Here is a 19,441-nt window from a genome sequence, read left to right on the forward strand (position 1 = left end):
CCTTTGTCATGGACTTAGTCCAAAGGGAAATCAAGTCACGATCCCATGTACCCAGCACTTCTTGCCTGGGACGACAGAAACTTCTAGCAATGTTGCTAATCTTGACTTCCCAGAGTGTCAGTTGTGTAAATATATTCAAAATGCCCTTGACCTGCCTTCCTTGGTATCCCATCTGTTCCAAGGAAAATGACGAGAACTTGATTGTGTATAAGCTCTATGGGTAGATGCTGTTTCTAATTGCAACACATTCCCGCATAGGCATCAGCAATTGTCAAAGACATTGCGTCCTCTATTTCTGTCCTTGAATGAGGCATTCTGGTTCTCCCCTCCTTAACTGCTCTCCAGCACAAGTTCTTCTCATCCTTTGGAGAACAGAAATTATGTGAACTATGTTTTTCCTTTAAACCAGTGTAATGGAGCAAATTACGTACAGACAAGTGGTGGGAGAGACATTGGCAGCTGGCCCCAAGCATGGCTGAGTAATGGATGTAGTAGGAGTCCAAGTTTTCTCCAGGCTCAGACTTATTCAGGTTTCCTTATGTAGCCCTGTGTCCAAGGTCCAAACAACCTGGAAACAATAGGGCTGTAATTTCAATAACATCCGTATTTTAAACCTAATGTGAGCAGGGATTTTGTTTATTTTGTTCACTGCTGTGTAGTGAGCATCTAGAATAGTGCCTGGAATGTAGTAGGCACGCAACGAATGTTTGTTGAGTGCATTTGTTAACTGAATTCCAGTCCTCTTTAAAGATGCTACAGTGTGGTGTGAGACCACTGACTTTAGAGTCACATTCAAGTCTCACAAGCCGTGTGACTCCTTGTAAATTACTTACCCTCCTTGATGTCTTCCTTCGTCATTGGTGACATTTGTAGGCTAATATTACCTACCTCTTGGACAGTTATGAGACTTAAAAGTGTTAATTCATGTAAGACACTCCATATACTGTAGTGAGCTATGGCTTTTGCCTCTACCAAAAAAAAAATATGCCTGGAACCCTTCAGTATTCCCCTCAAACATTCCTGAGTCTTCAGGGGTAACTTAGGTGCATTCACTAGTAAGTATTCTTACTACCAAAATCTCACACTTCTCTTGGGTTCCCACCAACCTCTTCTTCTGCTTCTCTGGTTTCTTTCAGTCCTGTCTGATGCTGAGTTCTCCACTGCTGTTTTGCAGTGCCCACCATGGGGGGTGCTGGTCTCTGAGCTAATGGTGCTGTCCCCACTTGAAGCCAGTGATGTTGACACTGAATTAACAGCACTGAGGCCACCACTGCGGCCACCCCCAGCTTTAGGTCTTCACATTAGGGTTGCCTTGCGCCTCTTTGCTCGGCTGCCTCATTGGGCTGCTGCTTCCTAGGATGAGGACCCACCTGCTGAAGCAGGAAGCGTCCCTAGGCTGCTCCTATTGCACAGGTCCCGAATGGCTCTGCAAATTGAGGAGTATACCTGATTCACACTCACTTCCACTTGTCCCCATATCTTATGGACATTTTGTGTGACTGTGCCTACTTCAGGTCTCCCCAGCCCCCTATCCTTGAGACAGTCACATCCACAGGGGGCTGGATGGGGAACAATCTGAGATGCATACACCCACTGCTCCTCAAAAGCACGCCTTCCCCCAGAAGTCAAGGGCATTATCCTCAGTGGCAGCTTGTGTCTGCCAATTTCTCTCTCAGAGTCCTTCCTCAGTGGCCCCTTGGTCCCTTATACAAACAGGTTCCTGACAGGCCTGTCCACCTGTGCCTGAGCCCCAGCCTGGATCCTCATCCCTTTTTAAAGGGAAAAATAGCCTTTAGGTTAAAAGCATAACTTTCTTGGGAACTGCAGAGTTGATCAACAGAAAATAGTGAGATTTCAAAATAAGGACCTCTTGCATAAACATTCGAAAAACAAAGGGGGCACCAGCTGAGATGATTTAGTAAAAAGCAGAGGTAGAAAGTCTGAGCCTTTGGTCTCAGTGATCTGCGAATGCTGACGAACTTGCTGCAGAATTCAGAGGACCTGGAGGAGGTCCCCTTTGGGGCTGTTTGACAACACAAGGGCACTCACGGTGCTAGGAGCTTTTCATACCCTATCTCTAATCTTCAAACAACCCTGTGTTACTGGAAAAAACCACCCGCCCACAGCCGCTCCCTCCTCCCCTACTCACCAGACCGGGCCTGGGAGGAAAAGAGTCTTCTCTCTCAAAGGAATGTAGTCTGGGGCCCTCACAAAGTCCAACTAGCAATTTTAAAGCTTTAACAGAGTCCTTGCCCTGGTTAAGGGAGAGTAGGGACTGAAGAGAGATGAATTGGTTGCATGAGTAAATAGGAAGACTGTTTTTCCCCTTGAGGGTGGGCAGAGAAGAAAGAGGGCAGAAAGAGAAAGGAGAGGAGGTCTTGAGAGCTCGGCAGGAGACCAGGCCAGGGCTGTTGAAGCGTCCTGGAGACTGAGAGTAATATACTCATTTTTTGGTGTGCTTGACTGGACGTAAATTCCCCGATGCTCTATGCAAAGACATTGCACTGGGTGAGTGAGTTTTTGTCAAAATTAACAAAAGGACTGAGCTCCATGACCAGATTGACGTGGCACAGATCCGCGGCAGCGCGTGCGGACGGTGAGACAGTATTGCAGAATTCAAGTAACCCCGGGCAAGCGGTAGCTCACAGACAGATCATACACATCTTCAGAAAGCTTCCCAGGGAGAGCATGGGACATTCTGTACCTGTGTGATGGGTGTGTGAGCACGTCTTACCTAAGAATTAAGGGCCAGGAAGACGGTCTGACTGACCTCTGCTCATACCTGCCATCACACGGTCTGTATGATTTTTAAATCATATCTGTCATTTGTGTCACATTTGTAAACATTTCCAACGTTCCTAAATCAGAAACATCTTTTTAAAATTTTTGCACAATATGGCTGCACCTGGATTTTCTTAACACTATAAAATCGGACACTGGCTGTTTCCAGCCCTGGTTTTTGTTTGTGAATTTTTACCGCGCAGCAGTATAACCATCCCAAAATGAAATTAGGTAATCCAGATTAACCAGGATTTTCTCTCTCTTGCAAGGCTGACTATACAAACGAACAGTGGCCAGAGTGTATATGAAAACTGAACTCTGACTCAAAACCTCTGCCGTCACCAGTCTAGGAAGCCAAGCCACAACTGCTGTAACAATCAGCTCTTAATCTCCAACTTCCCTAAATGTTGCTCCTGCTTCCAACTCGGGACCAACCAGAGAAAGCCAAATAAATATATTCCTCATGCCAGTCACAGAGAGTGCCCCGCCTTGCTAATTAGCCTGCGTCCAGCGTCCTCTTAACTCACCCTGCTCCCCATTTTCCGTTAACCTGGTACCCAACACCCTTTAACCAGAGCACAGCTGAAGCCTTTCTTATTTTTCACTCTGAAGCTTTCCCACTCCGCTACCTGTCTTTGAGTTTCTGCCAAAAGCAAGTGATGGTGGCTGACTCCATTGCATAGCAAGCTTTGCATAAATAACCCCTGCCTGTTCTCATTCTGGTGGTATTTGTTTATGTCTCAGCTTAACCTGGTACCCAATGGGATGTCACAGCCAAAAACACAGTGTCAGAGTTTTTCCACCATAAGCCATTGGAAAATAGCTGGCTAGTGCTAGACAGAATCTAAGGGCATAACACCCCTCCACGCCCCATGCACACCTATCAGAGAGAAGATCCGAGGTCCAGTGACTGGCTGACTACTCTGTGCCTGACCGACACAACAGCAGGAAGCCGCAGAAAATAAATCAGCTTTTCAGTTGAAATTGCACCAGTCTGTCACACTGCCCCCGGCCAGCCCATGGTGCTGTGCCAATTATCACCACGAGCACCAAAGTCACTTTTCAAAACATGGTCAAACAAACTCCAGCAGGGCCAGCCAGGCGTTAAAACACTCAGACGTAATTGTCAAAGCAAAGAATTATGTGCCAGTAAATATGAGTCTGGCCTCCAGTTAAGCAATCACCTGGATGGCGGCCTGAAGGTTAACCCTGTGTGGACAGACAGGTCTGTCGCCACTTCAGTGGGACATGGCTAAAGAGAGGCCGCAAAGACTCGGGGTGGGAGGGACCAGACGTGGGGTTCAGTCAGACCGAGACTTGGGTGGTTTTCTGTACTGCTATCCCTGGGCAACCACAACTTTGGGGGCTGTGTGCGATACTATCAACCTAAATCATCCACGAGGCAGGTGTGGGTATCTTACATATATTCTTTTTTTCTTTTTAAGATTTTGTTTATTTTTAATTTTAGAGAGGGGAAGAGAGGGAGAAAGAGAGGGAGAGAAACATCAATGTGTGGTTGCCTCTCACACGCCCCCTACTGGGGACCTGGCCTGCAACCCAGGCATGTGCCCTGACTGGGAATCAAACCTGCGACCTTTTGGTTTATAGGCTGGCACTCAGTCCACTGAGCCACAGCAGCCAGAGCTCACATACATTCTTACCCAGAGCCATCAGGGAACAAGTGTTTCCTGAACACCCACCGTGTGCCCAGCACTGAGTTTCTTTTAGGATTGTCCTTGAAGGACATGTGACAAAAGCCCCGTCTTTATCTTATCAGGGCTCCTTCTCAGGGGTGTTATCAGGACCACCTTAGAAGCCAAGCACCCTAGATGCTCGGCAGCCCTACATTCTGGACTGCCAAGGAAAGTCCCGAAAAGCCCCTCTCTAGGCCCTCATGCTGAGAAATGATGCCGGCTAACATTTAAATAGGCTTTTAAAGTCTGTTAAGCACCATTTAGAAAACTCACTTGGTTTCCTCTCTACAAACTTCCAAGTTGGTATTTATCATTATCCTAATCTCTCTTTGAGGCTCAGAGACTTGAACTAACTCGTCCAGGATCACACAGCTAGGAAGGTAGACAGCCAAGGATCTACTGACTCTGAACTCCACAGTGGGTACAGTACTTTGGGGTCAGGGAGTGGTCAGATATCCAGCTTGCACTAGAGCCCTGGGGGGGTTTGCCCTGAGTTTCCTGAAACTGTGGAGGATGGTGAGTTTGAGGCAGCCTTGGGGTGGGGTTTACAGTGCTCACAGGGAGGCCTGGGGCTCGAAATAGCCTCTGGGTTCTCTGTAAGCCCCAGAAAGGGAGTGCCCAAGGGAAGCAAGAGTTCTGGCATTTTAATGGAACAAAGCAGGAAATACAAGGAGTTAGCTGGTTTCGGGGACTGACTCTAACAGACATTTTAACTACAACAAACTGGTCATTTCCTGAACATAAAAGGAAGGTTTAAGAAAAAAGTGACAGAGGGGCTCCCAGCCCAGCCAGCTGCAGAGAGGGAAACAAATGAGCTTCTATAGATGGAATCCTACTTTTGAATAGTTAATTTTGGCTGCCATTTGCCTGTACCCTGGGGTGGGGGAGCTAACCCTCGGGGCTGTAACTAGGAGTCCCTGGAGGAATGACCACTTTGGGACCCAGGAGGGGACTACTTATAAGAAAGGTTATTGTGAATCTGGAGACATCAGGGAATCAATTTAGACCTTGTGAAGTGTAAGAAGCCTGTGGATCTGGGAGTGAAAGGACATTTTTCTACAGAGTTCCCCTCTTTATTCTCTTTCCATGCCACATTTAGGTAACAATACCAATTGATAACAAATTCCAAACCCAGCCGAAGTAGGAATGCCCAAAGTGATAGCCTATACAGGGCCCAGGGGCGCTGGCTGAGTACAGGGGTGTTTGTGGGGGCAAGCCTGTTTCCTTGCCCCTCCTGACCCAGTACCACTGCCTACTGATGTGGCAAGAGAGTGCCTCCGGGGGGCTAGAAGACCCTACCCAGCTCCTCCCCCCTTCTTTGGCCTCCCCCACCACCTGAGCACAACTTTCTTCCCCCCACTTTTCACACCCCCAACAGAAGCACAGCAGGGACAGCACAAACATTTAGATCAATTCTGTACTTTCTTTCCTTCCCATGAAGTCATACAAGACATGCTTCCCTCAGGATACTAAACTCCCTCCTGGCCTGGGAACAAGAGAGCAAAAGGAACTGGAAGTGGAGGAAGCCATTCTTCTGCCTTTCCCGTTCTCTGTCCTATCCTCTACTAGCACCCAGGCCAGGTTGTGACCCATGAGTGGCAGTGTCCTGCTGGTCAGTGACTCTTGCAGTGCAACCAGCATCAGGGCATTGGGTGGTGTGGGGCAACAGCCATCAACGACACTAATGGGGAAGGTGATCTCTCAGTGCCATCCTCACCGGGCTGGGCCATCTTAGGAGAGGGGAGCACAAGATACTTGAGCTGGGCTGAGTTTTGGCCTGAAGACCTTTGACATCTTTGTGAAGAGAATAGAAGACACAGATGGCAAATCAACAATAAACCCACATTTTAAAGAATCCATAGGTGAGCCTTGAGTTTTGCAGGAGGCAAGGCTTGGATACAACTTTCACGCAGATGGAAACTTAGTTCTTGGAAAGTCAATGTAATATCCTAAGTAATTATATAAATGTAGGGATACAGTAGCTGTAAGGGAAGGGTGCTCTAGGTGGTAAAGTGAATGGATACGACTATGTTGGAGTCTCATGTAGGTCTCTGCGAAGTTTAAGAAAAACTGGATATGCTGAGAAAAGGCTTGGCCTTTGCCAGGCTGATGCCCCACTGCTTGTCTGTGTGAAGCGTCATCCTAGGTGAAGGGCTTCATGGGTACCCTAGGCACAAGCAACACAGGGTCAGGGTGTTCTTTGTGGAGCCCAGCCCTATAGGCTGCTCTCCTATCTCCAGGACAGATCCCCTTGGCTAGAACACTGGCATCCCCATGATGGGCACCATTAGCAATGAGACCCTTTTGAGGGGCTTCTCTAGTACCAAATATTCGCTAGGCTAGGCACAGGAGTCCTTACCCTGAGTCTGTGGCCCCCCAAGGGTCAGCAAATAGAATTCAGAGATTCTATCTACTTGAGTGAAAAAACATTTTTATTAACTCCTAAATAAAAATTAGCAGTTTCTTCAATAATGATGGAGACAATAGACTGCAGTGGTATTAGTAGGACTTGTGGTTTTGTCACCAATAGAAGTCACAGATATCTTCATGTGACTTTGCTATTGTTGCTGTTATCTTGAAATTGTTTTTTATGTTCCACACCACTTCAAAGTTACAGTAACTATTAGACCTGCCATTAGAACCTGGGAGGATGAAATTAACCTTGTAGTTGGGATCAGGTATAGGATTATTTGTAGGTGGCTTACACTGGACCAGACGGAATCCTTTGCTTGGGCGATTCTGAGGGTTTGAGCGAACTGTTTGGGCGAAAGTAGAAGCACCTACACAGTATTTCCAGCCAACGCACCTACCTTGAACATAACTCATTTTACCAGTGAACACTAACATCTAACATTTACTATGCGAATTAACAAGCCCCCTGGTGTTAATACATATAAAGGCAGTTGAAGCTGTTGAGGTACTCCTCTCTTGTTAGAGTCGTTTTATTTTTATTTTATTTTATTTTATTTTTTTGCTGAGAGTTCTGCTTAGAGTCTTTCAGAAACTATTCATCTCTGAGGAGTACATCTCTTTTAGAAGACTCCAAATGCTAATTAGCTTCTCTTATGGTGTAGATGACATATATATCATATTAACTGTGCTGATATTTTAAAGTACATGATAACAATGTAATACAAATCAAGGCTGCCTTGAAGTTTGGTAGGAATGGTAAGTTATATTTGGCACCCTGTGAATACTTGTGCTTCATTTGGGTAGCTAAACATTAAAATTCTCCATGAATTTACACTTGAAACCACTTGGGAGACAGCCTCAGATGTATGGGCTTACATGTAACTGAACCCCTTGGTCATGGATGGACTGCCTCCAGGTCAGGCTTGGCAAGCTCTACAATACCAGGTCATGTGTAAAAGAGTTTCCTAAAGGCAGGCGACCACTGCTGCATCCCCTCGTCCTGTCTTGGAAGGAAGTGTGAAGTGTGGTGTGGCACAGAAACTCTGCCTCACCCAGCTCTTAGCTCTGTGTTGCAGGTGTCTTATTCCCAAAGGTGCTAGGTCTAGCTAAAAATAGCCACACTACTGAATCCAAGAGCAGGGGATGCTAATCTTCCCCACCCTTGGTTTCATTTTCAAAAGTAAAGAGGCTCAATGCCCTTTAGCAACTAGAGCTACAGGACTCAGTTTTCTCCCTTTTGAAATTAAACTGCACTTTGGCTAGAAAAATGTTATTTAAAACCTTAGCATTATTAATGCAGGTTAATTATTAATTATAAAGGACTGCAAGAGCATTTGGTCCAAGTTCCCCATTTAACAGATGAGGAAACAAAGGCCAAGGGAGATAGCTTAATAGCTCCATAGCAGGCATGCTGACTAGTCTGAGAGGCTCTTCCTTCAACATAAGGATCTATTCCTATTGAGATGAGACAGTGGGAGGTGATGAAATTGAACTTTCAAAGTAAGCATATAATCTGTATACTAGCACTGACCACTCAGAAAAGCTAATGGGAAAAATATCTCATAGTAGCAGCAAAGTATGGTTTACCCTGCTCTCAGGTCGGTTTCTTTTTCACACTACCGACAAAAATAAATTCTAGATGTATTCAAGATCTAAATGTAAAAAAACCCCCCAAAACCCAAATGATAAAAATACTAAAAGGAAAGGTAGGAGAATATTTTTATGATCGTTGAATAGGAATTAATGACTGTCTTCAGCGAGACCCAAACCCAAAATCATATGTGAAAACACCTGTAAATATGAGTGAATAAAAGTTAAAAGCCAGTGTAAACAAAGGCAAATTAAAGGGACAGATTAGGAGAACATGTTTGCAACATATATAATAAGCAAAAGGTTAATATTTATAATATACAAAAATTTTCAACAAATAATTCAGTAGAAAGATGGATAAAGAATATAAATTGGCCAATCATATAAGAAATACAAATTGTCACTGAGCATATGAACACATGGTTTTAAGGAAATACATTTTAATTGTGATTTTCAGACCACATGCAGTTTCAGAACCTTTCAGACAAGAGGCTTAAATCATAGGCAAGGGACGGTCTTCAGGGAAATGGGCTTTCTAGAAAGTTGGAAAGGTGTAGGTAGAGCTATTGTTCAGGGAGACCTAGCCTTGTTAAGTTTATTTTCAGAGCCAGGGGAGCCCAAGTCTGATAAACCTTCCCTTACGCAGAAATATGGCTTGTGTGTGTAAAGGTGACAAAAACCCAGAGTACAGTAAGGTGAAGGTGTAATAAGACTTGAATTTTTCCATATCTGGCTTGACTCCCCTTGCAAGCATAGTGTGCCCCACCCCGAAGTCTGGGGACCAGGGAAAGCTGCACTGAGGCATCCCCTTTGCTCCATGTGGCTACCCCATGGCTGATAGCATGTTGTATTATTGGCTAATTAAATACAGACATTAATTTTTTCCATATTGGGTGTGTGCGTTTTGTGTGTGTTCTCTTCTCATCAACTGCTAACTACACGAAATCCTGCTCTGTTTATCCTAATTAATCTAAGAAATGCAAATTAAAACATGAAACATTTATTTTTGTCTAACTGATCAGAAAAAAAAATTTAAATATATATGATATCCACTGTTGACAAGGGGTGGGGGGAAGTACACTCCAACACACTGTTGGCGAGGCTATTACTAATAAAGCCATTTGGGGGCCACTCTGGCGGTACCCCTTACACACTAAATGTGTGATTCCCTTTGACCCAGCAAATATAACTCAGGCATATGTGCTTGTGCTTAAATCACATGGGTAAAGATTTTACTGCGACGTTACTCTGACTGAAAATCAGAAACAACTTAAATGGCCATGAATAAAACCAATGATTAAATAAATTAGAGCATGCCCATGCTATTTTCGCTTATGTTTTCCCAGAAGCAGATCTTGTGACTAGGATGTGAGCAAGCGATGTTTGGGAGGTATATGTAGGAAGTGGGGGAGTGGTGCTGGGAGGGACAGACAGTCAATGAAGGGTGTGTTATTAAGCCAGCTACCACAGTGAGCAACTAGAGTTTAATCTTTCAAGGAAACTGAAGACAGCGCAAAGCATGTGCCAGGGAGCTGGGATATTTATACTCCTACAACTTTTAGGCATTGTTAAAACCTGTCTCCCAGAAGGACATTGATTCCAACCAAGTACTATCGACCAACCTCTGTCTTGGGTCGGGGGAGCTTTCCAACCAAGATAGAGGTACTAGCCACTGCAAGCCAGGCTGTTATGTGTGGAAATGATAGGGCTTATGAGGGGATATAAGTAAAGCATTGACCATCTGCTACTACACGTGCTAACAAATACGTGACTAAAATAGGCCCTCCCTGATCAACAGGTGTGGCCAGATGAGAGAAGAAAAAAATCTTTCGTCATGAGATTTCCAGCCTAGCTATTCAGGACCAACAAGGCCAGAAAACTCTTCTGTGTTTAAGAACCATGGATCAAAGCCATTGACATTCCCTCCCAGTCATCCCCAAATTATTTCGGTGTTTGTTCACACCTGACAGCAGTGTAGGAGAGGGGGTTGAAAACCATGTGGGGAGATTTGCAGCCTGGGCTCTCACTGGCAAAACCTCACCCTCTGAAGAGGGGATGAATTTAGCTATTTCAGGAGCAAGGATTAAAGATGTGACCCCAGCTAGGCTCTAAATAACTCCCTAGAGTTCCCAACAATATCAAGAAGAAAGGAAAATCGAAGTTAAAAAAAAAAACCAAAACCCTCTCAACATAGTTTATAAACCTGCTAAATGCTTAATTAGCTTCTTTATAGGTCTGTGGCTCACTTTCTTCCAGAAAGTGTCCCTGTAGGACAGCAATGATAAAGATTTGGGTGGGGTAGGGGACTTGATTCTGGTCTCAGCTCAGCCACATATTAGTTGACTGTGGGCAAGTTATTCATTCAGCAAACATCTACTAGGGGCTTTACCCTTGAGAATTATAAAGATGAATCACACCATTTCTGCCCTAAAGGGAGAGGACACAGAAATTTAGTAGGAAAAGATGCATAAGTAAATAACTACATTATAGTATGATAAATGATAGATAGGGGTCCCATAAGGGGAGCCTAAAGAAGGGGTACATAGCCCAGCCTGGAGAGGGTGGTCTAACCTTTCTGAGTTTCTGCCCCTCTGCTGTGAGATGAGGGAGTTTTATGTATTTGTGAGGGCAGCTAATAGAGTACCAGGGCGCACCTTGCTTCCCGAATGAAGCCCCTTCAGTGACTAGCACCTGCCTCTGTGAATAAGAAAGCAAGCCCAGCGTGCTCCACCGTCCCTCATGAGGACTCTCATGAGGAGAAGCTCTTGCTTCTCCCTGCTGCTGCCAAACTATGTCCTTTCTTGGCTGGCCATATGATCCTGATGTGCTTTCTATGTAAATGTGCTAAATTGAGAGAGATGTGATTTACTGGATTGGCAGAAGCTGGAGCTACTGAACAAAGGGAGTCAAAATGAGTGGGGTGAGAGAGACCAAGAACCAAGAGGACAGGAAAGAGGAGAAGGGAGGGAACTGGAAAGGCTGGAGGCGAATTAGACCAGCTCTCTGGGAATCCCAGGAGCCTGACCTGTGCCCAGAGAGGATCATAAGAAAAGCCTTAAAAAAAAAAGAAGAAGAAAAGAAAAGAAGAGCCTTGATAGCTCTAGAAGTTCAGGACTGTTTGACTCTTCATGAGGGTGAAGAAAAGCCAGCGAACTGACTCTTTGCAGCAGCCAGATTTAGGTTAGCAGAAGCTCTGTCTTGTAAGGGGGTAAAAGCTAGATGATATTAGGAGGTGAACATGGACTTCTTACGCAATTGGAGACACGATAGTACTGCAGGCAGAAGAGTACGCTTTTCTCCAAAGGTAAATCTAAAACTGCATTTCCCATTCATTAATGTGTCTGCTGTACATTCACTTAGTGCTGACACTGAGGGAAGTACAAAGTTGTACAAGACTGAGCTCCTGCTTTCAACTTTATTCTAGTAAACACTTATCGAGCATCCGCTATGTGCCAGGCACTGGACTGAATGCATAAAGAAATAGAGCACAATTTCTTACCTCAAGGAGCTTATGGTCTAGTAAATTTGCTAATGAAATGTCCTCCCACTTAGAATATTCTAAACACTGACCTGAACAAATATTATATATTTTTCTTTCCTGTGATTCTGTCAGTTCTCTGGCCCTTGTTGGGAGAATAAATCCTGTGGATTTATTTTAGAAGCTTGACAGTTCAGCTGCAAGCTCATAGTTATTTGCCAGTGAGAGAGAGAAGGAAAAAAATGGTCTGTTTCCCTATCTCTCCCCTGCAGCTTTAGCAATGTACCTGGTGGGGTCAGGAATATCTGCCTGTTCCCCAGACGAGGTGTCACACACATCGAGTCATTTTTCTGGCTTTCTAAACATCTCAATTCAAACCTCCAAATTCCCTTCCACCTGCTTTGTTTAATAATTAAGCTACTTAATGATTTTGATGAGGAGAAGAGGGAAGAAGATGGTGATTGTTAGGGTTTACCTGTTCCTGGGGAATATAGCAGCTTCCTCTGCTAGAGTCATCATATCCCAGTTGTTCCCAAGGCGTCTTGCTCAGTGAAAAGGCCAGAGGCCTTTCCTGCTTCAGGGCCCAGGTCGGACTGATCTTGAGTCATTTTGTCCCCAGAGGCCCTGCCAGGGAACCAGGTTAGGTTCCTGTTTCTTAGGTTCCTACCTTACCCTTCATTTCACTGTCTTGGAGTTTTGATGAACAGCGGACTGGGTTTGGAAGATAGCGGATTAGACCGGGTTTAGGTAAGGGAGAAAACTCCAGGCCAACTAATGACAATGCAGAGAGGCGGGGGGCCTGACTGGAGGGGCACGTTTCAGTAGGAGAGCTTTCAAGGCATGGGCTTCAGGAAAAGAGGTGATGAGTACCTACTTAGGGGAGAGAGGAGAGAGAGGGAGAGAAAGAGAGAATTCCATATTGAGAGGCCATGTAGCTTAGAGGAACGAGCATTGGTTTTAGAACCATAGAGATGTAGGTTCAGATTCCAGTTCCACCGTTTACTATCTATATGATCTTAGGCAATCACTTAGCCTTCTCTAGCTTCAATTTCCTCACCTATAGAATAGAGCTAATAATACCTATGTTGCATGGTCATTTTGAGAACTAGCAATAAAATACAGGGGTGGGCAAAAGTAGGTTTACAGCTCACACAGAGTTTATTCTTGTATTATTATTTATTCATTTTTTCATATAATATAATGAATATAGTATTCATTATATTATTTACTTGTATCATTTGTCTTTTTCCATGGGAACAACTGTAAACCTACTTTTGTCCACCCCTGTATATCAGGTTACTTGCACTCAGTAAATGGTAGCTCTAGTTATTACTGACTACCTTTTGTGTATTAGGTACTTAGCTAGGTTTGGGGATATGTGTAGAAAGTGTGGTGTGACAAGTAGGTCTGACCAATAAATGGTCCCACGAGCCTTCCCTGGGGTTGACTGGCAATGGGCTAGCTTCGTCTTTCTCCAACAAGAATGGAAAAGCCACTTAAGATAGTATGAAGTAATCTGAATTTCTTTGTCTGTACCTAACCTCAACGTCTGATGGGGCTAGGACACCTGTAGCTGGGCATTTCAAGCACTTCCCTAAGCAGTGGGTCCCTACACTCAAACTGCTTAGTATCTGAACACTAAAATATTTATCTCCCCCTGCCCCAGCAAAGCCCCTCTCAAGCTAATCTATAAAAAGGAAGAGCAACATGGGATTCCTCCTCAGGAGCACTGCCATGTGGTACCTCCTGCTGCACCCCAACCTCACCCCACCTCTCTGCAGGATTTGGGGAGAACAGGCACCTGCATATCTGCCCCTTTCTTGAGTTTCACCTGCACTGTGATGCCACTTGTACTGAGTCCTTTGTCAGAGCGGAAAGGCAGCCTCTTTTTAGGAAACAACAACTCTAATGTTGTGTGATAAATACCAGGATAGAGTTATTTTATGGGGTCCTATTGGCACACACGAGAGAGGCATCTAATTGCCTCTTCAAGAAGGTACTTCATGAGCTAACTTTGAAAGAAGAGTTGGCTTGGCAGATGTGGGATGTTCATGGGAAGGGACATTCCATTCAAAGGGAACGGCATATGCATCACTTCTGTAGAGTGTCACTTGAGATGTGTATATGAAGTAACCCTGTGATATAGGCATTACTGGTCACACATGAGGAGAGGAAAACGGTACCCCAGAGAGCTTAAGACCATGCTCATGGACACAGGTAAGAGCAGTGCTGAGGTTCAAACCTAGAAGTGCCTGATTCAAATTCCCTCTTCTTTCCACCACACCTGATTACCTCCCTGGAAGCTGGCACAGGCCTTGCCATCATTTTCCATTTCAGCCCTAACATTTGCATGCTGTATGGTTAGTTGGTCAGAGTGAGAGTATGATCTTTTGATCATCTTCTGGCTCCGATGTGGACTGAACCACCCGTGGATGAGTTTGAGTTGTTCTCAGGAACAGAAGAGGGCCTTTTCCAGCAATACAGCTGTCAGGCTAGCCCTTGGCAGTGCAGCGTTTGTATAGGCCACAGGGACAAACTGTTGGAGTGGGATCCTTACCTCCCTATTGAGTCCCTCTGCTTTCTAAGGTCTGTCTTCAATATAAAGCACAACTTAGACCTCAATACCACAGTAACCACCTCTCCTCCCGTAAGTAAGAGTGAGGAAAATAAATACTAATACCAATTAGCTTTTATCGTTGTTCCCCCCATTATCTATCATCTATCTATCTACCTATCTATCTATCTATCTATCTATCTGTCTATTTATCTATATATCTATTTTTATTGAGGTAAAATTGACCTATAACATTATGTTAGTTTCAGGTATACAACATAATGATTCAATATTTGTATACATTGTAAAATGATCACAATAAGCTTTTTTCTTAAATGTACCTTGTCATAATTATAAAATAAATACATAACTGTATATAAAACAACTAAGGTAAAAATAATGTCTATTATGAAATTGTATATATGTAGATAAACATTTGAATGTATGTACATGTACCTATATCTATATACAGGGTGGGGCAGAAGTAGGTTTATAGTTGTTCTTAAGGAAAGTAATACGATAATTAATAAGTAACAATACAAGAGTAAACTGTGTTTTGCATACTCACAACTATAAACCTACTTTTGCCCCACCCTGTACTTGTGTATTGAGTGTAGATAAACAAATGAAACTACCTCTATTCATATATAGCCATATCCATATTTCTTTTGTACAAACTACCCTGCAATTTGCTTGTTTTCAGTTATCAAATGAACTAATAGTCCTCATAAGATCATACTGGTGGGTTTCGCTGATTGAGACATGTTCTGGAGCACTTCAGTACCTTCGCTATTTCTCGATGTCTCACGATAGTGGCACATCTTGGTAAGGCTTGTGTGCAATCAGATCAAATAAAACCATGTATCTGACAGCGTTTTACAAACAGTAAGATGCTGTACTAACATTAATTATCAAAATATCCGGTGTGGCATGAGGACAACATTTACGCAGGAGTGGATTGCAGGCTTCTCGTAAGGCTCTTGTGCAATAGCACAAGGGGGAAATGTTTGCACTTTGATCGGGAAGAGCAAATGCTGAGGCTGGTACCTAGTTGATCCTGGTTCCTGTCAAGGGCCTACTGAGGAAGGAGCCTTTAAAGCCTCACTGCGTCTTGCCTCGGGCTGCCTCAGTCCCCCATACCACCCAAGGGATCAATCTGAGAAGGTTTCCTAACCCCATCTGTTTCACCAAACCATAATGGGAATGAGGATTCCTTCCGACTTCCCCTGGGAGCCCGGCAGAGTCTAAGGGTGCTCTCACTGCCACACACGAGGGTTGACGTGGTTGAGAATGTGAAGGCAAATGTAGCATCTTCTTAGCTCCATAAACACCCCTCAAAAAATTCCAAATCTCTTTTGGGTTCAATTTAACATTTTATTTCCTGCTGCTTCCAGCTGACAGCTTGAGAAAAACCAAATTGATGGTTGACTGGTTGGGTTTTTTTTTTTTTTTAACCTAATGACAAGCCTGGCTTAGAACTATTCAAGCATTTTTCAGCTCCCAGTACTGTGTGTCTATAGATAAACAGGCATATTTGTTATTTACTTTTGTTTACTTCTCCCCAAATGGAAGCCCATTAATTTCCCAACATATTTTACAAAATGACTTGCCTATGCCAGCACTGGGAGGATGTATTAATCCTCAGTCCCGAAATGTTTAAGTTAGAAATAATGGGAAATAGAAGAGATGGAAGGACCGAGATGACTCATTCATCTCAGATGTTCACCCTAAACTACCTCAGAAATGCCGGCAATGAATTAAAACCAGAATTCTAGAGGAATGACCTAAATCACACTTCACCAGAGAGACTCTATACTTCCTTAGCAAAAATTGCCCTTTATGTCTAGAATGAAGGAGCTTAATAATGGTTTGAGTCAAGTAGCATGAACTTAGCTCCTACTGGTCTGGGGATAAAGAATCAATATTGTCTCTCTATGGGTAGGAACCTCTTCAGTAGATGACAAAGGGAAACCACAGTCAAGTGTAAGATGCTGACATCCTGTGATGTGTTAGTGCTACAAAGGAGAGCTGGCTTGGAAGCAGAGCAAGGTCTTTTCTTGCTCACTGAGTCAGAAACCAGATCTGCACCTCTGCTTCTTCTGTGGCGCTGCCCCTGCTTTAATCTTCCCTGGGCACAAACGAAGTGGCCCTACAGAGATCCAGCAACTGACTTCTATAAAGTGACTGAAGGCTGGGGATCCCAGCGTGCAACAGATGGTAAAGACTACAGTTGTGACTGTAAAAATCAGGGAAAAGATAAGATGTAGGTTAAGGAACAGGAAACTTCTTTGTTTAAAGTTAATAAAATTTCATCTTTAACTAGCTACTGCAGGGAAGCAACTAATCCTACAACACAGTAGATGTTGTTCATAATGTTTATGACATCCTTGGATGTCACCAAGATTTCAGTTTTATGCATGTATTGTTCAAGTTGTAAATTTGGTGTTGGAATTAACAGGTAACAAAGACCTAGGAAACTTAGGGAAGTTATTTACTTGGTGCATAAATGAAGAGGCTTTGAGTGAATAAAGATTATGAGAGAGAGAGAGACTGACTCTAATCCTAACCCTAGCATATAACTCTAGGCTTATTGTTTAGGTGAGCCCTCCACACAAAGCATTGTTGGTTCAGGTGGTCTCATAGTGAGAAGTGGCCTTCAGCCTTGCACGGGTAGGACCTAGCAGTGCGCAGACTCTGTCCAGCAGGGTTGACAGAAAAAAATACAAGGCACCTAGTTAAATTTGAATTTTAGGTGAGCAATGAATAATTTTTTAGTGTAAGTATCTCTCCTGCACTACTTGTATTTTTATTTGGTAAATCTGGCAGCCTTATCTAGGAAGCTTCCATTAATTAACTCACCAGTGACTTATTTGTAAATCATAATGCCCATGTGTGAATATGTGGAGCAGAGCTCACCTTTCCACCTGTCAGAGCCCTTCAGTCTACTTTCTGCACCGCTCTCTTTTAGGCGTTTGGAAAACCAAGTGTGTCAATGCTTGGCGAATGCCAAATTGTAGTAAAGCAGGTTAAGTAGGCTCATGGGCTACGCATTCAGGCTGCAGGAGGACGTGGGAACTCTGGATGTTTGGCTGCAGGGACACCACCCAGAACCTGGGATAACAGTCCAGTCAAACAGATGCAGTGTCTCTCTCCCCCTGACACTGCTGCAATAATGATGCGCTTTAACGCTCTCTTTTTCGGTATCTATTTTTCAATTTTTGCTTATTTGCATTTTTTGTCATTTTTTCAATAAATCACCAAAAACTTATTCCTCATTATAGACATTCTGCTCTTTCTAACATATCTGCTGATTAAATTCATTTTATCTTTATTGTCGTGCTACTTTTTAGGGAGTCATACTAGATGTCTTGGTGAGTTTTAGGAAACTCGTTTGCCTTAATTAGCACATATTAATTTTACGAGAGAGTTTCAGATGTGTACATCTGTACCTTTGATTTTCTAAAACAGAACATAATTTTAATCTAAGACTCCCATTTTGTGTGATGCAGAAAAATTAGTAACTACCAAGGAGATTAATTCACACCCACATACTCTCCATTGCTTTCCCTTAGATTGAGTATCTGTGGTGGGAGAGTTGGGGGGTATATACAATACCATATGTCTGAGTTGGTAGCTCCTGAGGTGCTGCCCCAACTCGTCTTTGACCATGGGTCCTTCCCCACTGCTGTCCAGAGTAATCCTCTAAGGTGGCTGCATTCCCATCTGGTTTGCTCAGCTCATGCTGCCATCTTGGCTGTTCCTGCATGGCGTGACTCTTTTGGGCTGTTGGCTCTCACCCTCAGCTAACTTCTGAAACCTTCTCAGGGTTTGAGGAAGGTTTAGCTACTCTCTCACCCCTCTTTGGGACCACAGGGAACAAAGTTGTCACCGAGTTCTCTTCCTCTGTCATCTGTACAGCTATCTCTTCTCTGGTGGCCTCATATCACTGTGGGGTTAGCTGCTTTCCCTAGATAGGGACTAGACACAAGCCTCCCCATTCTCAGTTTCCTCAAAGCTTATCTGGTGTCCTACCTCCAACCACAGTTCCCTCTCTTCCAAGGAGATTCATCCTGGAAAGATGACAGGGGACTGGGGCTTGTCTTAGAAACCACACATTCCTTCCCTGCCTGGTATGGCTCAGAGGATTGAGCACCAGGATGCAACCCAAAAGGTGGTGCTTCAATTTCCAGTCAGGGCACATGCCTGGATTGTAGGCCAGGTCCCCTGTAGGAGGTGCTCAAGAGGCAACCACGCATTGATATTTCTCTCACTCTCTTTCTCCTTCCCTTCTCCTCTGTCTAAAAATAAATAAATAAACAATCTTAAAAAAAAAAAGAAACCACACATCCCTATAGTCCAGGTAACCCTACTATAGTGCCTGACAGCTGGTTATCTTGGATGGAGAAAGGGGAAGGAATTCTTTTGGACCAGTCTTATTTGTCTGTTGATTAGGCCCAAATATTTTCTGAGTGCTCAAAAATTCTTTTCTCCCAAGTCTAGGTCTTGGGTTCAGTAATCTCATTTGAATCTCGAGGGCTAAGCAACTGACTTTCTTTTGCCTGATGTTCCATTTGTAGCAGCAACCCCATTTTCCCTGGGGCAAGGCGTGTCGTGGACTGTAGAGCAGGAGAGAGAGGTGAAGTGTACGCTGTTGCTGATATCAGGGAAAACCTGGTTGGTGTCTCAGAATGCCCTTCTGCTATACTCGCAGTGAACCTATCACTGTGCTGAGCGCCTGAGACCCACGTAATCCTCGGCACAGTCCCCCAAACTGAGTCCTATCATTCTCATTTCCAGACAAAGAAAGGGAAGCTCAAAGAGAGGATAGGTAACTTATTCAAAGATTTCAGTTATAAGTGGTAGAGAAAGAATGGAACGTAGGAAAATCTAATTCCGAAGCCTTCATTTTAAATCCCAACAGTAGTCTTATTA

This window comes from Desmodus rotundus, chromosome 7 (assembly GCF_022682495.2).
Source record: "Desmodus rotundus isolate HL8 chromosome 7, HLdesRot8A.1, whole genome shotgun sequence".
NCBI lineage: Eukaryota > Metazoa > Chordata > Mammalia > Chiroptera > Phyllostomidae > Desmodus > Desmodus rotundus.